The sequence below is a fragment of the Protopterus annectens genome, chromosome 1.part1 (genome assembly GCF_019279795.1).
Source record: "Protopterus annectens isolate FY-2018-M chromosome 1.part1, PAN1.0, whole genome shotgun sequence".
NCBI classification, from domain to species: Eukaryota; Metazoa; Chordata; order Ceratodontiformes; family Protopteridae; genus Protopterus; species Protopterus annectens.
The window spans coordinates 923,619,340-923,636,522 of record NC_056726.1 but is presented as its reverse complement, the minus strand read 5'-3'; the positions used below and the strand labels follow the sequence as shown (position 1 = coordinate 923,636,522).

At 39.7% G+C, this 17,183-nt stretch overlaps 1 long non-coding RNA gene across 1 annotated transcript in view; it reads left to right on the top strand.

The window, feature by feature from the left end:
• LOC122813430 overlaps positions 1–15,135 on the top strand; it is a 30,750-nt gene extending 15,615 nt beyond the window's left edge. The window contains exon 2 of the long non-coding RNA XR_006366683.1: positions 14,838–15,135. This is a non-coding gene — a long non-coding RNA (uncharacterized LOC122813430). The remainder of the gene's footprint in view (positions 1–14,837) is intronic.
• Positions 15,136–17,183: the final 2,048 nt, after the last annotated feature.

The following is a 17,183-nucleotide window of genomic DNA, read 5'->3' as shown; positions in this document are numbered from 1 at the left end:
GTCCCGCCACCAAGTCCTATTGATGTCACAGACTAGGTTGAGGTTTTGTGGGTGTGGGTTACTCGAGTGGAGCTTGACTTGCAGATATGCAATAGTCCCATCAGGGTGTGGTCTGAGATTGCTTTATATACCTGACAGAGGTCACCTCTGAGGAGTCTGTAGGAGACTGAATAGAGGGACAGGGCTTTTAGCCTATCTATGTAGGGCAGACACTTGAGGCCCTGGATTCTCAGGGTGAGGAATCTCTGTGGTCTCTCCAGCTACTGCATGTGCTTTCTGAGGTACATGCTGAAAGGGGCATTGCATTCAATAATCAGTCTTATAAGGGAAGAATATAGGGATGTTATGATCACCTTGTCACTGGATGAGATACCCTTACTAATGATGTGGGTCATGTAGAAAACTTTCCATACAATGGAGGGAATATGGTGGTCAAAAGTCAGTTTGCTATCAACCTGGGTTCCCAAGGCCCTCATGACTGATTGCGTGCTTAGTGCCTTATTATCAATGTAATAACTTGTGGGAATGTCATTCTCCCCAAACAGGATGATGATGCATATTTTGGCATTCAGTTTGAGGCCATGTTTCTGGCACCAGTCATTTGTTTGGGTGAGACCCTCTTGGAGGATGTCCACATCACTATGGGAATTGATGACAGCACCCAGCTTGCAGTCATCTGCAAATCTGGTCAGCCATAGCCCACTACATTTGTCCTGCACCTCTGACAAGTATATCCCAAACAGCAGAGGCCCCAAGACCGATCCCTGGGGAACTCCACTTGTTATGGGTCTACTACTTGCGGTAGCTCCCCCTATTTTAACTAGGTGGGTTCTATCAGTGAGCCAGTTTGCTACCCATCTGGTAATATATGCATTGATGCCTAGTTGAGAGAGTTTATCTATTATACCTGAGTGAGGAATAGTACTGAAGACCTTGGCCAGGTCAAGGTAGGCGGTGTGCACTGTCTTCCCCTCGTCTATGGCCTTGGTGATTGTCTCAAAGAAGTCAACCAAATTTAATAGGTATGACCTCCCCTTAACAAAACCAAACTGTGTGGGATCAAGTGTCTGGAGGTTGCCAATGTCCTTGTTAATGAGGTCCATGATAATCCACTCCATGGCCTTGCAGAACAGGCTAGTTAGGATGATGGATCTATAAATTCCTGGATCAGTGGACGTTCCACCTTTGTCCAAAAGGATGACTTTAGCTGTCCTCCATTCGGCTGGGATGAAGCCGGTACTCAGGCTTTGGTTGAATAGGGTGCCTAGTGGTGCTGCAAGTTCCTGCCTGAGTTTATGTAGGATGCAGCCTGGGATGTTTTCGGGTCCCATGGAGGCTGTATTTTTTGCCTTTTGAGAAGGCAGTGATGACTTGCTCCCTAGAGATAAGGGGAGGAGCCAGGTATAGGGATGTCCTGTTTTACTGATGGAGGAACAGATGAGTGAAGTTTTCACTGAACCTGTCTGCCAGCAGGTTGGCTATATCTACAGGGTTTGTGTACGTAGTGTACTTGACCACCATTTCTGAGTAGATCTGGGTGCTTCCCTTGAGATTGCAGACATATGTGAAGCAAGACTTTAGTGGACGTGGCCAGTTTGGACTTCAAGTTTGCTTTGGAGGATTTCACTAGTGCTCTTTTTTGCTTGTTCAGGTGATTGCTTCCAATTAGACACCTACTCCTTCTTGGTCCTGGACAGCAATTGTTTTCTTTTATTATAGAGTTTATTTATTGTAGATGTCCACCAGACATGTTTACTCTTCCTTGAGGAGGAGGAGTTCATCCTGCCTGGTATTCCTGATTTCATGCAGCCATATAAATGCTCATATAGTACTTTGGTGTAAGTTTGGATATATGTGCCAGTTTCTGTGGAAGGGTAGGGGGCTGTGAAGCTGTTTATACCTTCCCTCAGGCAATTGTAATCATCTTTGAATAAGTTTTTTTGTTTGACCCTAGCAGGGGGGTGGTCGGGGGAGATGGTTACTTTGAAAGTGACTGCTTTGTGGTCAGATCTTACCAGGGATGATGACACTGTAGGGATGCTAGAAAATAAACTACCCGTAGGCTTAAGGACAGGATGACTGAACATAAGTCAGAAATTAGGAGATGCTATGACAGGAATGCACTATTCAAACATATAGAGGAATTTGGTCAGCAGCATTTTTTTAGGTTTAGAATTATTGACCACGTTACACCTACACCTAGGGGAGGGGACCTAAATAATCACTTAGAAATTAAAGAATATGAATGGATCTTGAGACTTATGAGTGATTCAAAACCAGGCTTGAATAGCCAAGTCAGTCTCAAACCTATTTTAGTTAAATTAAGTAGAGCTAATCTCTTAGCCTGAAGTTTTATCTAAATATATATATTTTTTAAAGTTTTATTAAAGTATTTCAAGTTTTTGTATTAAGTTTTTTAAAAAAGTTTTTTTAAAATGTTTCTTTAAAATGTTTTTGTGATTTGGATGACATATCATGTGATTTTGGCTTCATGTCATGTGATATATTTGGACCTATATATAAAGAGCTGGTTCTATGCATTGTTTTGTATTGAGAAAGGATTGTATCTGAAAGCTTTACTTATATAAAGTGTTTATCCAGTGGTTTCCTGCCTTGTTCTTTGCACTGTAGGGATGCTGCAATGATTACTCATGTTTGTTAATACCAAGTCCAAGATATTTTCACCTCTTGTAGGGGTGTCAGCCAACTGGTCCAAGGCATTTGCATTGACAAAATCAAGGAATCTCTGGGCATTTGTGTTTTGGCATGAATATGTCTTCCAATCTATGGTTGGATAGTTAAAGTCCCCCAGGATCAGGGCAAAGGATTGAATCTTGATAGATTCAAAGAGGTCCAGATAGGTGGAGTGGGCATCTTGAGTCAAAGTTGGAGGCCTGTAGCTACCCAAGATTTGAATAGGGGTCTTGTCAATTGTTAACTGCACCTGGAGTATTTCCTGTGCATCATACTGCTTGACCATCCGAGAGGTGTGTATGTCTTTTATATATATTGCAACTCCACCTCCCTTTGTTTTTCTGCCCATGGCTTTGGGTCTGAATAAATGATAGGATGAGTAACCTGGTATGGGTGGGGTGCTTTCTGCAGCTTTGAACCAGAATTCTGTAACTGGACAAATATCAGCTTCTTCCAGGATTAAGAATGCTTGCAATGAGTGCAGTTCCATGTTTAGACTCCTAGCATTTAGCAGCATGACCTTTAATTATCGTTTATTTGAAATGTTCATGTTGATAGTTTTGGCCTCATGGCATTACCTAAAAAAGGCACTATGGGGGAGGCAAAAGCCTTTGCCAGGAGCCTGAAGCCCAAGAGAGACAAATGCAGGCAATCTCTGGCAAAGCATTGTGGCTTGTCAATCATATCATCCCAGGCTGTCAGGTACTGGATCCCCTTTGAATAATACCAAAATAGATAGTTGTTAAAGTCAATCATCTTCCGTTTGTATTGAGGCATCATTCTGGGTGACACTAGAATGCTGCTTAAGGCTAGGAACATACCTGCCTGGGACACATACTCAGCGAGCTCGATCATGTCTCTCTTCATATAGTCCAGGGAGGTATGTCTCAAGTCATTCATTTATTCCAACATGGACTATAACAGAGTCATAACAGTACCTGCTGAGAGACTTGATGCCATTGGTGATATGACAGATTCTGGCACCCGACAAACAACTAACTGTGACGTTCTCCTTATCCAGCCAGGTGAGAGGCACATATGTGTGTCTCACAATGGAGTCTCCTATGACTAATATGTTGGGTTTATGTTTATGCCTTAATGGCTGTGAGACACAGGTGTTTGGACTATGTGTGGTGTGTGGTGTGGTGGGCAGTGGAGTTTGTGTGCACTTATGCCTCTGAGGTTTCTTTTGTTTGGGTATGCTTTTGTTACATATGTGGAAGTGTGTTGTGTAGGTGTGGGTGGTGTTTGAGGTGCGGTGTTTGTGTTGCCAACCTTCATGGTGCCAGATATACTGGTTTGTGTGGGAGAGAGCAATGACATTAGATGCTTGATGTATTTGCATCTCTCACAAATTGTGTTCCTAGGTGGTAGTAGTAGAGGGTTATCCATATACATGAGGCAGTTGCTACACTGTCTCAGGATGCCCTATCAACCAGACTGGCAGGAGAAAATGTAGGAAATTGTCCATCCATATTTGTCAGAAACTGAAGAGCTAAGAGGGTAAAGGGAGGAAGTCTACGAATAGTATTACTAAATAATAACACAAGTGCTACTAAGGGAAAACCTGTAGCTGGAATACCTCAAAAAGGGTTTAAAACCATGCAGATGAATCTCTGGATGCCACAGACCTGTATCTCGACTATGCTACTCAATTTTAAGGTTAAGAACTCAGTAAGAAAAAACACACAATGAAGCACAGATTAATCACTTATAGTCAAAAGAATAGAACTCGCAGTATGAAAAAATACAGTTAAACAGCAACAAAATGCTGTAAAATGCAGTTAAACAGTAATGAATTGCAGTAGATAGCAATGAAATATAGTCAGTAGATTGCTTTGAAACAGTAGCTCACAAATCACAACAGTAACAGACAGCACAAATAAAGCAGCGGTTCAATAGAATACTGTCATGAATTTAGTGAGTCTACCAACAAGCAGTAATAAATATGGTAAACTAAATGCAGTTGAACTCCTAAGAACAAGCAGCAAAATGAAGTAGAAAGAGGTACAGTTTTTTTTTTTTTAGTAGCAAGTGAAGTGACAGAAGATAATGAGATAATTCAAGGTTCAGAAGCTAAAGGGTGGAACTTTACTAAGTTCTCACAATAAACAGTAGTATGAGCTGATGTAATATGACTGGGGGAGTGTCCATTATCAACTTTATACAAGAGGCGAGTAACTCAAAGCCACCAAGACTTAAGACCACCACAACAGCTGGGCGGGTGGCTGGGACAAAAAAAAGTTGCACAGATTACACAGATATACAGTAAAACAGAAGTGCAGAAAACAGTTGAAAATAAGCACATATCTTTTTTTCCAATATCACAGCAGATCAAATGGCAGAAGACCTCTCACTGCAGCTTTGAACAGCTTGAGCAAATAAGTACAACTGGTTTAAAACACTGGCTAGTAAAGGCAGAGAAACAGAAACCAGCCCAATTATCCAATCAAAAATAACAGTGTCTCAGGAATGTTTTTAGCTAGATCAAACAAGACTGATTTTTTCTGCCAAACAGCTCGGCCTCTCTAGACAAAATATTTCACTACAAGTTCAAAAGGTCACAGACAGTAACAGATATTCAGCTCTAACAGACAAAGAAGGAGAGTAAAAAACAGTTGCACAGATTACACAGATATACAGTAAAACAGAAGTGAAGAAAACAGTTGAAAGTAAGCACTTAATTCCCCTCATACCTGCCTCATCCCTGGCTCCATTTTCCCAATATCAGGGCCGTCTTCCTCCCTACACCTATCGATCTGCGGTTCCTCTCTTTACAAACTCAGGTTCTGTCCACTAGGTGGCAGTGTCTACCCATCTATAAACCCTCTTCCCTCACTTCTTCCCACACACACTATAATATAACATATTAATAGTCTTCTCTCTCTTAACTGCTAAGTAACAGTTCTACCTATCCCCACCTCTGGAATCTGTCTTCTCCTTTCCCTTCGTACTGCACCCCAAGAATCCCTTTAACCACCCTGCTTACCTTCCTCTGTACTTACCTTCACCAGACAGATTGTTTTTCACATTGTCCTGCTGCCTACCTTCCTTGGGTGTAACCTGCTCCGTTCGCTCTTCGGGCTCACTCCACTCCCCTACCCTACTCCCAAATTCTACCCACCCCCAGTGCATCTACACTTATACTCACCTAACCACTCATACTTCCTCTCTACCTATTACACCCCTCCCCTTTCACCACTTTCCTCTTCCTACCCCCTACCCAACACACCACTAACCACTCCTACTTCCTCTCTACCTATTACACTACACCCCTTTCACCACCATCTTCTTCCTACCCCCTCCCCCTACAACAAATCTCCTCACACTTCCCTTCATATTTAATAAGGCAATATATATTTCTAACCCTTTCCCTACACTATATATTCTACTTTATCAAAGCCTCAACATGCTTACAAAATTTATATCATTCTCAATTCAACTACTACTTTTTCTGAACCTTACTTATATCTACTACCGTACCCAGCCCAACTCCACAAACCACATACCATTCCTTCACACAACCAACTCACTCCCTTCAACTCACTTACACTCATTTGTTTCAATCTCCCCTGGACTGTATCCCCTTAACCTCCATCTATTTTTTCACTACAAACTAAGCTCTACTCTAGCCCCTCTCTAACCTCCAATATCCACACAAATCTGATAATATACAACATACAAGCAAGGCAATCCAAACACCTCATCAGCATAATCCAACACCTAACAACCATACTTCTATCTGGAGATATACACCCTAACCCAGGCCCAAACACAACATCCCCTACTTCTAAATCCATCCTACTAGCTTCTCTAAATGCCCAAAGCATAGCTAACAAAATCCCCAACCTCCATGCCTGGCTTTTCCACAACAAACCTGACATCTTAGCTATATCTGAAACCTGGTTAAAACCTCATATAAAAGATGCTTAAATAGTACCACCTAACTACTCCATCATCAGAAAAGACAGGGCCCACAAAATGGGTGGTGGGGTAGCTCTACTCTATTCATCCTCCCTATCCATTACTCCCTATAATAAACCCATTCCTCACTTCTCCAATGCAGAATTAATATTAGCTCTATTTCAATTAAATAAACACAAACACATATGCATAGCCTCACTTTACATTCCCCCCTGGAGACAATATCTCAGTACTTGAGGATATCCAGTCCTGGCTTTCTACCAATATCAGTAATGAAACTATTATCATGGGAGACACAAATATTAATTGGTCTTCCATTCATTCCTCTACACACCCCCTAAACATCAACCTATATAAGTACTCTCAGCTCATCAACCTCACTACCAGGCCCTCTAAAGACTTCTCCAGTGGCAGTACCCTAGACTGGATCTTAGTCTCTCACCCCCACTCCACTATTACACTGATAGTGGAACTCTTCCTGATTCCCTCAGTGACCATCTTCCCATTTTCACTAGACGTCTTCCTTCTTCATTACAAGTAACTCATAATTACATCAGCACTCGCTACCTAAAAACTTCAACCAAATAACCTTCTCAGACTCCCTAAAATCAATAAATTGGAACCCTCTAAAAACTCTACCCCTGGATAATGCTGCTGCACACTTCAATACAACTTTCCTAAAACTGCTTGATAGTTTTGCCCCCATAAAAACCAAAAGAATAAGAAACAATACTGCCCCCTGGCTAACAAAAAATACACTAACTGCCATGCGACTTAGAGACAAAACCTGGGCACATTACCAAAGAAACAAAACTCCCACCACCCTTAATTAATTCAAAACACTTCGCAATACAGTTAAAAAGCTTATCTCAGCAGATTGACAGAATTACTTCTCCTTACTCCAAAACAACCATAAAACCAATCCTCAAAAATTTTGGAAAGGCATCACCACCCTCCTAAAATCTGGCTCAGTGGAAAACCCAAGCCCAGACCCAAATGCACTAGATATAGATCTGGCCACCCAATTCAACTTTTTTTTCATAGACTCTATTTCCAAACTAACCTCATCCTTCTCTAATAACACCTCAACCCCTACTTCTGCATCCCCCCTCTTGTCACCTCCTTCATCTCCAGTCTCTCAACTCCCACCATTCTTCATGAAAAACTTCAACAAAGCTGACTTTGGGCTCCTAAACACAGAGGTGGCTAAATTTATGGCATGCATGGCAATGGAAATTAGATGCATGACTGCTGAATCACGCACCAATGCACTGTACGAACACATACACAAATGCATAGAACTAGCCATACCCAACAGAATCAAGACACTCTCTAAAAAACGTAAGCCAATCTGGTGGTCCCCTGCCATTAGTAAACTCTGCAACAGAAGTCCCAAGACTGGAAAAACTACCTTATTAGCCCCAACAAAAAGTTGAGATCCCTCATCAAAACTTCTAAAGCTGGCTATGAAGGCAGAATTGCGGCAGACACTAAAAACAGCCACAAAGCCTTCTGTAGTTATATCAGGAATTTCCTCTGCATTACCCAGGTTTGCTCTGAGTTACTGCACAATAGCATTTCGTATACTGAGCCAACAGATATTGCCAACATACTGGCTGACAGATTCATTGTCAGCTTTACCCCTCTCTCCTTCCTAAAGGACCAATCACAATACCAAAGGAATGCCAGGCGCCCAGCATTACTGCAGAACAAGTTAAAGCTGCATTGTCCAAGGCCAAGAAAACAGCTTCCATGGGACCCGACAATAATCCTGGATGGGTTCTACATGAACTGCAAAGTGAACTGGCACCACATCTGTGTGCCCTGTTCAATCACAGCCTCACCTCAGGCTTTGTCCCTACCGAATGATGCACTGCTACTGTCATCCCTCTCCATAAAGGGGGAGCAACTACTGACCCTGGGAATTATCACCCCATTAGCCTGATGAGTCTGATATGTAAGGCCATGGAGCACATCATCATGGACCTAATTATCAAGGATATAGGGAATCTCCAAACTCAAGATCCCACGCAATTTTGTTATGTGAAAGGGAGATCATGCCTGCTCAACCTGGTTGACTTCTTTGGGTCAGTCACCAGAGCTGTGGATGAGGGCAAGGCAGTTCATACAGCCTATCTTGATCTGACCAAGGCCTTTGATACCATTCCCCACTCAGGAATTATTGATATTCACCAAACTAGGCATCAAACCCTATATCACTAGGTGGGTTGCAAATTGGCTCACAGATAGAACCCACAGTGTGAAAGTAGAGGACTCCAAGTCAGACTGCCGACCAGTCACTAGCTGAGTCCCAGACAGATCGATCCTGGGTTCTCTCCTGTTTCGCATCTTATTCTCAGAAGTCCAGGTCAACATGTAGGAACTCTGGCTGACCAAGTTCACAGATGACTGCAAGCTGGGAGCCATTACTAACTCCCAAAGTGATGTAGACATCCTGCAGAAAGGCCTCACTGAGACCAATGAATGGTGTCAAAACCATGGCCTTAAGCTTAATGCCAAAAAATGCATCAGTACCCCTTTGGAAAAACTCATTTCCCACTAATTACCACATAAATGGGAGCCCACTGAACACTGAAGGCATTATAAGAGATCTGGGGATACAGGTAGACAGCAACCTCTTCTTCAACGACCACATTGCCACTGTGGTTAGAAAGTCCTTCTTTGTGGCACATCTCATTACCAAGGGCTTTGCATCCAGGAAGAAAGAGGTCATCAACTCTCTCTACTCCTCCCTGATTAGGCCAATGATCAGGTATAATGCCCCATTTGGCATGTACCTCATTAGACACATGCAACAGCTGGAAAGGCCACAAAAGTACTTCACGAAGAGGATTCTAGGCTGTAAACACGTGTCCTGTATGGACAGATTAAATAAAACTCCAGCTATTCTCTGTCTCATATCATCTACTAAGAGGGTCTATGTTATATGCACGAATGCTTAGGTTGTCGAATACAACATGATCAACACATATTCAACAAACACACAAGTCATCAAAACCTCAAAACGCAGAAGTACAGATGACTGAATCATTTTGTTTGGCCATCACTGTTCCACCCAGTGACGAACATAAACCATACTTCCCACTACACCACTCGCTACATGCTACCCCCCCAAACAAAATAAATAAACCACATACATACACCAACTTAAACCCTACTTCTACCCTACACTAACCCTTACATACATTACTATCTATGCACTTACCTTAACCTGCACCCTAACCCTAAGGTCCGTAACTATCGTACACTTACCTTAATAAGCTATACCCAAACAAAATAAATAATCCACACACATGCACTTAAAAAAACCCTACATCTAACACTTACATGCATTACTATCTATGCATTTACCTTAACCCGCACCCTAACCCTAAGGTCCGTAACTATCGCACACTTACCTTACGGAGCTGTACCGCAGAAGGGCCGACTATGCCGAATCGGGATTTCAAATTTTGCGGTTTCCAGCATTCGGTGTACTCGCAGTTCACTTAATAGGTGCTGATCATGCCGTGTTCAACAACCTAAGCATCCGCGCTTGCAATATAGACCCTACTAAAAGGCAATCTCTGAATCAAATTACTTGCCAAAGAACCAGACTGAGTACTTCCTAAAAACTTTAATATGAAGCGCTTTTCATCTTGTCTTTTAGCAAGACTTCTTCAAATAACAGATACTTTCAATACTATAAGTTATATACACATTAAATTAGTCACATGATCAATTTAAAAGCAATAAAACACACACGTTTTCACAACAACCCTCCCATAACATTCCATCTGGCATTTAACCCCTCATCTCCTATTATACAAACTTTTTTACTCACTCCATACAATGTAAAATGTTATTAGAATTTACATATGCATACTTAAACTAGTTTATAACAAACTTGCTTTCATACTTAATATACTTCATAATGAAATTACTTATAAATTAACACAGACTAAACTTCATCTATTTAAGCTTCTCAACTTTAAAATACAGCAAATGGAACACATTTTGTTCAGACCAGGGTAATGATATGCATTAGTGCGGAACTGTCACAACAGTTCCAATCTTTCTAGCAACAATGCTTCTGAGCCACCCCTTCCATCTGGTATGATGCAATCTATTGCTCAGAATTTTTAATGATGTTGTGAGTATTCTTTAATATGCCTTGCTAAGGCGTTCTCCAATTTTAATTTACTAATAGCATATTGATTTTCGTAGACTCGTTCTCTCAGTCTTCTCTCCATTTTGCCTATATAGAAGGCTGGGCAACTTTGGTACAAAGCTGCATACACCACTAGTTTAGATTAGCAATCTAGCTTGTGTTTTGTTTTGTAACGTTGCCCCCTGATGGTAAAGTTCTGCCCTACATCAATATATTTACAAAAATTACACATAAGGCACTTAAACATTCCTGTCCTATGTGTAAGGAGATTCAGTCTTCTCTCCAAGATGCTTTTCAGGTTAGGACCCCTCTTGAAGGTAATATGAGGCCACTCTTGTAGTTTTTGTCCCACCATGCAGTCATTTTGAACTATATCCCACTTTTTAATCAGGATAGAATAAATTTCTTGGGCATTCACGCTATACACCGTGACTAGATTATAATGGGAGCTGAGGGGTTAAATGCCAGATGGAATGTTATGGAAGGGTTATTGTGAAAAAGTGTGTGCTTTATTGCTTATAAATTGATCATGTGACTAATTTTATGCGTATATAACTTACAATATTGAAAGTATCTGTTATCTGAAGAAGTTTTGCTAAAAGGCAGGACGAAAAGCGCTTCATATTAAAGTTTTTAGGAAATACTGGGTCTGGTTCTTTGGCAAGTAATCTGATTCATTTGTTTATTTCATCAGTCTGTCTTTTTGTCCTGTTTCAAGAGGTGATCTCTGCTTGAATTAAAAAGCCATGTCTGACCAAGCTCTGTTACAAATGTTACATCTAAAAAAATCCAAATCCCTCCGTACCACATGCTCCATAAACCTCAACCTCATTACCACAATCAACAGAACATGCTGGAGGGACAGGTTCATAACCCAGAGACTGCCCATGCTCTGGAATAGACTTCTCAAACATGTCAAACAGAGCACCTCACTGTCCCTTTTCAAGAGACATCTTGATAAGTCGATGGGAAATAAAAAGTTCACCCCGGGGATCACTGCATTGACTCTACTTGATAGAGGCACTGAGAACTAACATCGGGCAGCATGATGGCAGGGCACTTCTACGGGCTAGGCTTGTAAAGGCTCCTGGGCCATTAGCCTAGTACACACATATGAACCTATTAACACATACCAGTGAATGGTTTTGCATATAAGCACGAGCACATACACATACACATATACCAGGAATTTATGCCAATACATGAAACTTTGCCCAATAGCACAGTAAGCCTCTATGTAACTGAACTTTGTGAAATACATCTCTCGGGCACTGTAATACTCTTGAAATTACTGTATTCCAAGAAATCACCTCTTATCCGTATAAGAAACATATCAAATAACTGCACAATGCAAATGAAATGGGCAAAAAAAGCTCAGAGACAGTAACATTTCAAAGTAATGGCACTTTGAAATAAACTGTACACAGCGCACTGAAATTTCCTCACAATTGCGCTACCTTTCGAGGTAATTCTCTACAGTGCAAGAAACACTCTGTAATGGCAACACTTTGCGAATAGACACACCCAGCACAAGAAATGCTTTGAAATGGCAATATTTTGACTGTACTTCAAAAAATAGTTGTACTTTGCATACAAATAAACTCTTTAGAATACATGCACAGTAATAAGCACACAACTTTTACACACTTTGAGATACTTCAAATAACTTTAGTTATGCCCTTGTTACAATACAAAGCCATAGTTATGCCAAAACACAGCACTTTGCCAAAAAACATGCAGTTGCCTAACTTTATTTACGTGTAATGTGCCCTTTTTGCCCTTACTGTTCATTTTACTTGTTTAATCTCTTTTCATGCCCATTGTGCTTTTCTTGTGCTCATTTTACTATAAACATGCCCGTTTTGCCTTCAACATACTCATTTTACTTTTCTTTTAATCATTTTGTCAAACACCTTTACTTTAAACATTTCCCTTAGTTAATAAACCTTTTGTGCCTCTCGCTTGTTTAATAATGCATTTTCTGCCCTTCCAATGCCCTGTTCTGTCCTTTTTATGCATATTCTCATTACCTTTGCTTCTTTTCTGGCATTTTTTTTCATGCTTGTTTCTCTTAATTTACCTTCACTGTCATCTCTGCACCTCATGGCTCTGAATCGTATTCTCTGTGATCCTGGTTCTGACACCATGTCACTCTTCTACTTTGGACACAATAAAAGAGTCTTCATGGGTTCTGCTCAAGCAGCTTTATTATATGCAAACACATCATGACAGAAGTTTAATTTATTTAACTTAAGTAACTCATATACAAACTAACTTCTACAATCATATATGCTCACTCTCAGGCTGCACTCTCAAAATGGCACTGGGAATAGCATGTACCTGGTATATGTATGTGGACATTCAGTTCTTCTTATGCTTCTTAAAGGTACTGCACATACACTTTGATCTACAGTCCCATTTACTGTATGTACTTAATTGTCCTCAATTAATATTAGCATATTGCATATATATTTGATTATAGTCCACCATTATTGTCTTTTCAGTGTGTGGTACTTTCAGTTTTTATCAATGAGGCTTGAATTTAATAATTTATCTTTCTTTTTTTTGTATGGTCTTGTTTTGAGACAAACACAAGGTTGAACTGCCTGAGAACTAAACCAGAAAATGTGCACAAGCCCAGAACAAATAGATAAACAACAAGTAGTTCAGCACACTTAGGCAGAAACAAACTGGGAGTAAGATGATGCAATCCCATTATTACTCCACTCCATAATGCAGGAACGAGGTCATTAAATCACTTTTGATGCTGACTGCATCTTCATCAGTAACAATACATTTTGCTTGCAGCATAAATCAGGCATGTTGGTGCGACAGATGTGATTTTCAGTGGATCCCCTTACCCTGGAACAGGTTTCCCATCCATGTGAAGCAGAATCTATCCATAACCCTGTTTTTGCATAAACTTAATCAATTGTTGGGAAATCAGAAATTCACCCAAGATCTGACCCCTATGTCTCAGACAGAGGCAGACAGTCACTATGCCAAACTAACATACCTAACTTCATAACTAACATACCCCCTCCTAATAAGCTCCCATAACACACACGGATAGAACAGGATTGGGTTGCACAGCTAGGCTTATATAGGCCCTGGTGGTCATTAGTCTAGTACATACCTATAAACCTATCTCTTCTCTTTTAACATGTAGTAAAATAATAATGGTTTTGCATCATCTTACTTCTGGTTTGATTTTGTCTTAATGTACTGTGCTGATTGTTGTTAGTTATTCTGAGATACCTATTTCTCTGCACAAAATGTCCAATTAGGTTAGTTTTTTTTTCGGAACATACTTATGGTATTTTAGTTCCAAGGTTTCACAACACACCCATGTCCTTACACACAGTTTAATCTTTGTCTTTGTTCCTCACTCCTAAAGCAGTCTTAGCCTTTTTGCTTCCTTTTATTGCAAGTCTCAAGGGATTTTATTTTTTTATCTAACTTTTATGTTTAATTTGTTGAAAAGAGTACAACCTTGATCTCAGTGGACCAATTTCAATCACACCCTAGGGTTAAGAAACAACCAATACAATAATCAAGTCTGATAACCCCTAAAATTCTGCCTTTTTCTGATGTTATCACAAGCCTTCTGGACTTATTGCAATTTCAGCTAGAATGGTGATCTCACCTGCTAAAAATGATTTGCACATTATTCAGAAAACCTTATCTGCATTTCATACAAATGAACTGTGAACCTTGATCTTGGTGTAGTATATTATACTAATGTTCTGGAAATGAGCAAAGAAATATATGTGTTGAAATCATAGATAACTTATGAAATAATACTCACATTTGTTATAGATTTAGAGAGAAATTATTGATAAGTGCAAATTTCTTGCCCTAGCAATTTACTGATTTGATACCTCAATGACAAGAAATGCAAAGAATAAATGTTTATGGGATATGAATTAAGTGTCTAATGTATGGAGACCTAGAGAATGTGTTTTAACAAAAATAAAATCACATATTTAAATTATTAGCCTTAAGAATACTTTGTAATAATTATGATTTTTATAATATCTCTTCTTAGGTGCATTTCAACCTTTTTCAGACTCATTCATTTGTGTAAAAAGTGGAGGACGTTGTGAAAAATACAACTGCAGAGCAAGAGAATTTTATAAAGGCACTTGCAATAATGGTCGTTGGATGTGCTGTATATCACGTTCAGTAGAGGAGCATGATCCTGAAGTCTAAGACTTCTTTGTTTTGGTGTAACTCAGAATGTCAACATACTAGCCACAATACCTTCTTTGTTAATGACCAAATCATATTTGTAATACCAGAAATATCTAACTTACAAGTAGTGGAATAAATCCAAAAACAAATTGCTTAATGTGCAATTTAATTTTGTGACATCTAATTATTCTTCATAAGAAATGCTTTTCTCCATTTGCTGGTTATAGAAAATATTAGCTAACCAATGTACCCGAGTAATGGATACTGTGCAGCAAAGAGAAGGTGTCAATGTTAGATAGAACACTTGACTATATTCAGAAGACATATACATGTAATGTTAAGGGGTAAACAGACATACTTGCTTTCAGGATTTTGAGTTGTAATGATTAGGACATTGTGTTCACAGAAGGGGAGAGGTTAGATAAGGAAGATAACCTGAGATTAAAGCCAATACCATATATGGTACTATAATGTGGCATGTGATATCACTGCATGCATCTTGTGGGAACAGAATATCTGCTTACATAAAACCTGCAAAACAAACCTTTTTTAGACTCTTCCGGGGATTCATTAGCATGCGTGTGCAAATTACACTAAGCCTCCATGCTCCATTTGTGTTTGAGTGACAAGCAGCGGTGCTCATTAATTATTCAAGCAGCTAAGTAAGCCTGTATGTTCAGCAGCACCAGTTCATGGCCAGAAAGCATAATAACAGTCACAAACAGATGCATGGAGGCTCAAGCACGCAATATAAACAACACGCTGCATAGATACCCAACCCCAGTCATTGAACAGCACAATACATAGCAAGGGCAACTTTTATTATATAATTAAGAGCCAGGGGAAGCTTAACAAGGAAAGTGCAGGAAGATATATCAATAGTAGGCTACAAGCAATTCTAATTAAATATATATTTTATCTATACAAATAATCCTGTTCACTAAGGGACACGTACATAAATAAAAAAAGAAATGATGACTAAGGATGTGAGAGGGACACACCTGCAGTATAACAAAGGGGAGTAAATGCGATACTTCAGGAAATATTGCATATACTGCAGTTATTACATATCAGATGTGCAACCAGATAGTTATCTGTTGTAACCAATAGCATGCTTTAGTCCACACCTACTATGTAAAACAAAAAATGAATTCTAGAGCTTTTGCCCTATGCACTTCAGAAAGGGACATTTTATTGTCATTTATTGTCACCTTTAAACATAGAAAGGCTATTGTAAAGTTAATATAGTGTTAGTAAAGCATGTGTTGTATATTAATGTAAATTATACAACAACACCCCATTAATATTCCAAAACGTGCACGCTGTTTGGTCAGTGTGCACATTGTAAATCAAAGACTTATATTAATGGAAAAAGGTCCGGTTGCCCAGACCTTTTCCATTAGTATGTCTTTTTTTTTTTTTTTTGGACAGCAACGGAGAACAGAAGAGCTCTGTTGCTGTTATCTCACTATGTTAAATGAGTTTAACATAGTGAGATATCTTTAAAAAAAGCAACAGAGATTTTCCTTTCAACGTTGCTTTTTTTAAAGCTGTCTCGCTATGTTAAACTCATTTAACATAGCGAGACAAGTTTTTAAAAGCAACGTAGATCTTCCTTTCTCCATTGCTTCCACACACACAGTTCTGATGTACTGCATAAACATACACATGTGCAGTACATCAGAACTGCCGCAGAATACTGGACAGCTGCGGAAGGGCAGCAAGGAGGCATTATACAATGCCATTATTTAAGAAAAGTAAGTATTTTTTTCTTAAATAATGTCATTGTATAATAGCAATAATCCACTTCTGGTTGTGGGTAATGCAGGATTTACCCATGGTTTTCTTTGTTTGGCTACACAGGCTTCACTATCGTGACCAAACCACACCAACCGTGGGTAAATCCAGCATTACCCACACCCAGGCATGGGTTATTGCTTAATTATACAATAGTTTATACAGTTATAAAATCTAACTGTACGTTTTCCATTATACATTTCTTGAAGTGTGCTCAGTAAATTGTGGTACTCACATGATTATATTGAGAGTGCCTAGCTACACCCATGTGGCAGGTATATGGAACTACTCTGTCACTGTAAAGAATATTGTGGGAGTTATCAAAGGTAACAAATTACATCCACATGATTAATGTCAGAGCATACATACAGGCTAAAGAACTGTAAGGCTTTCATTGTCTTAT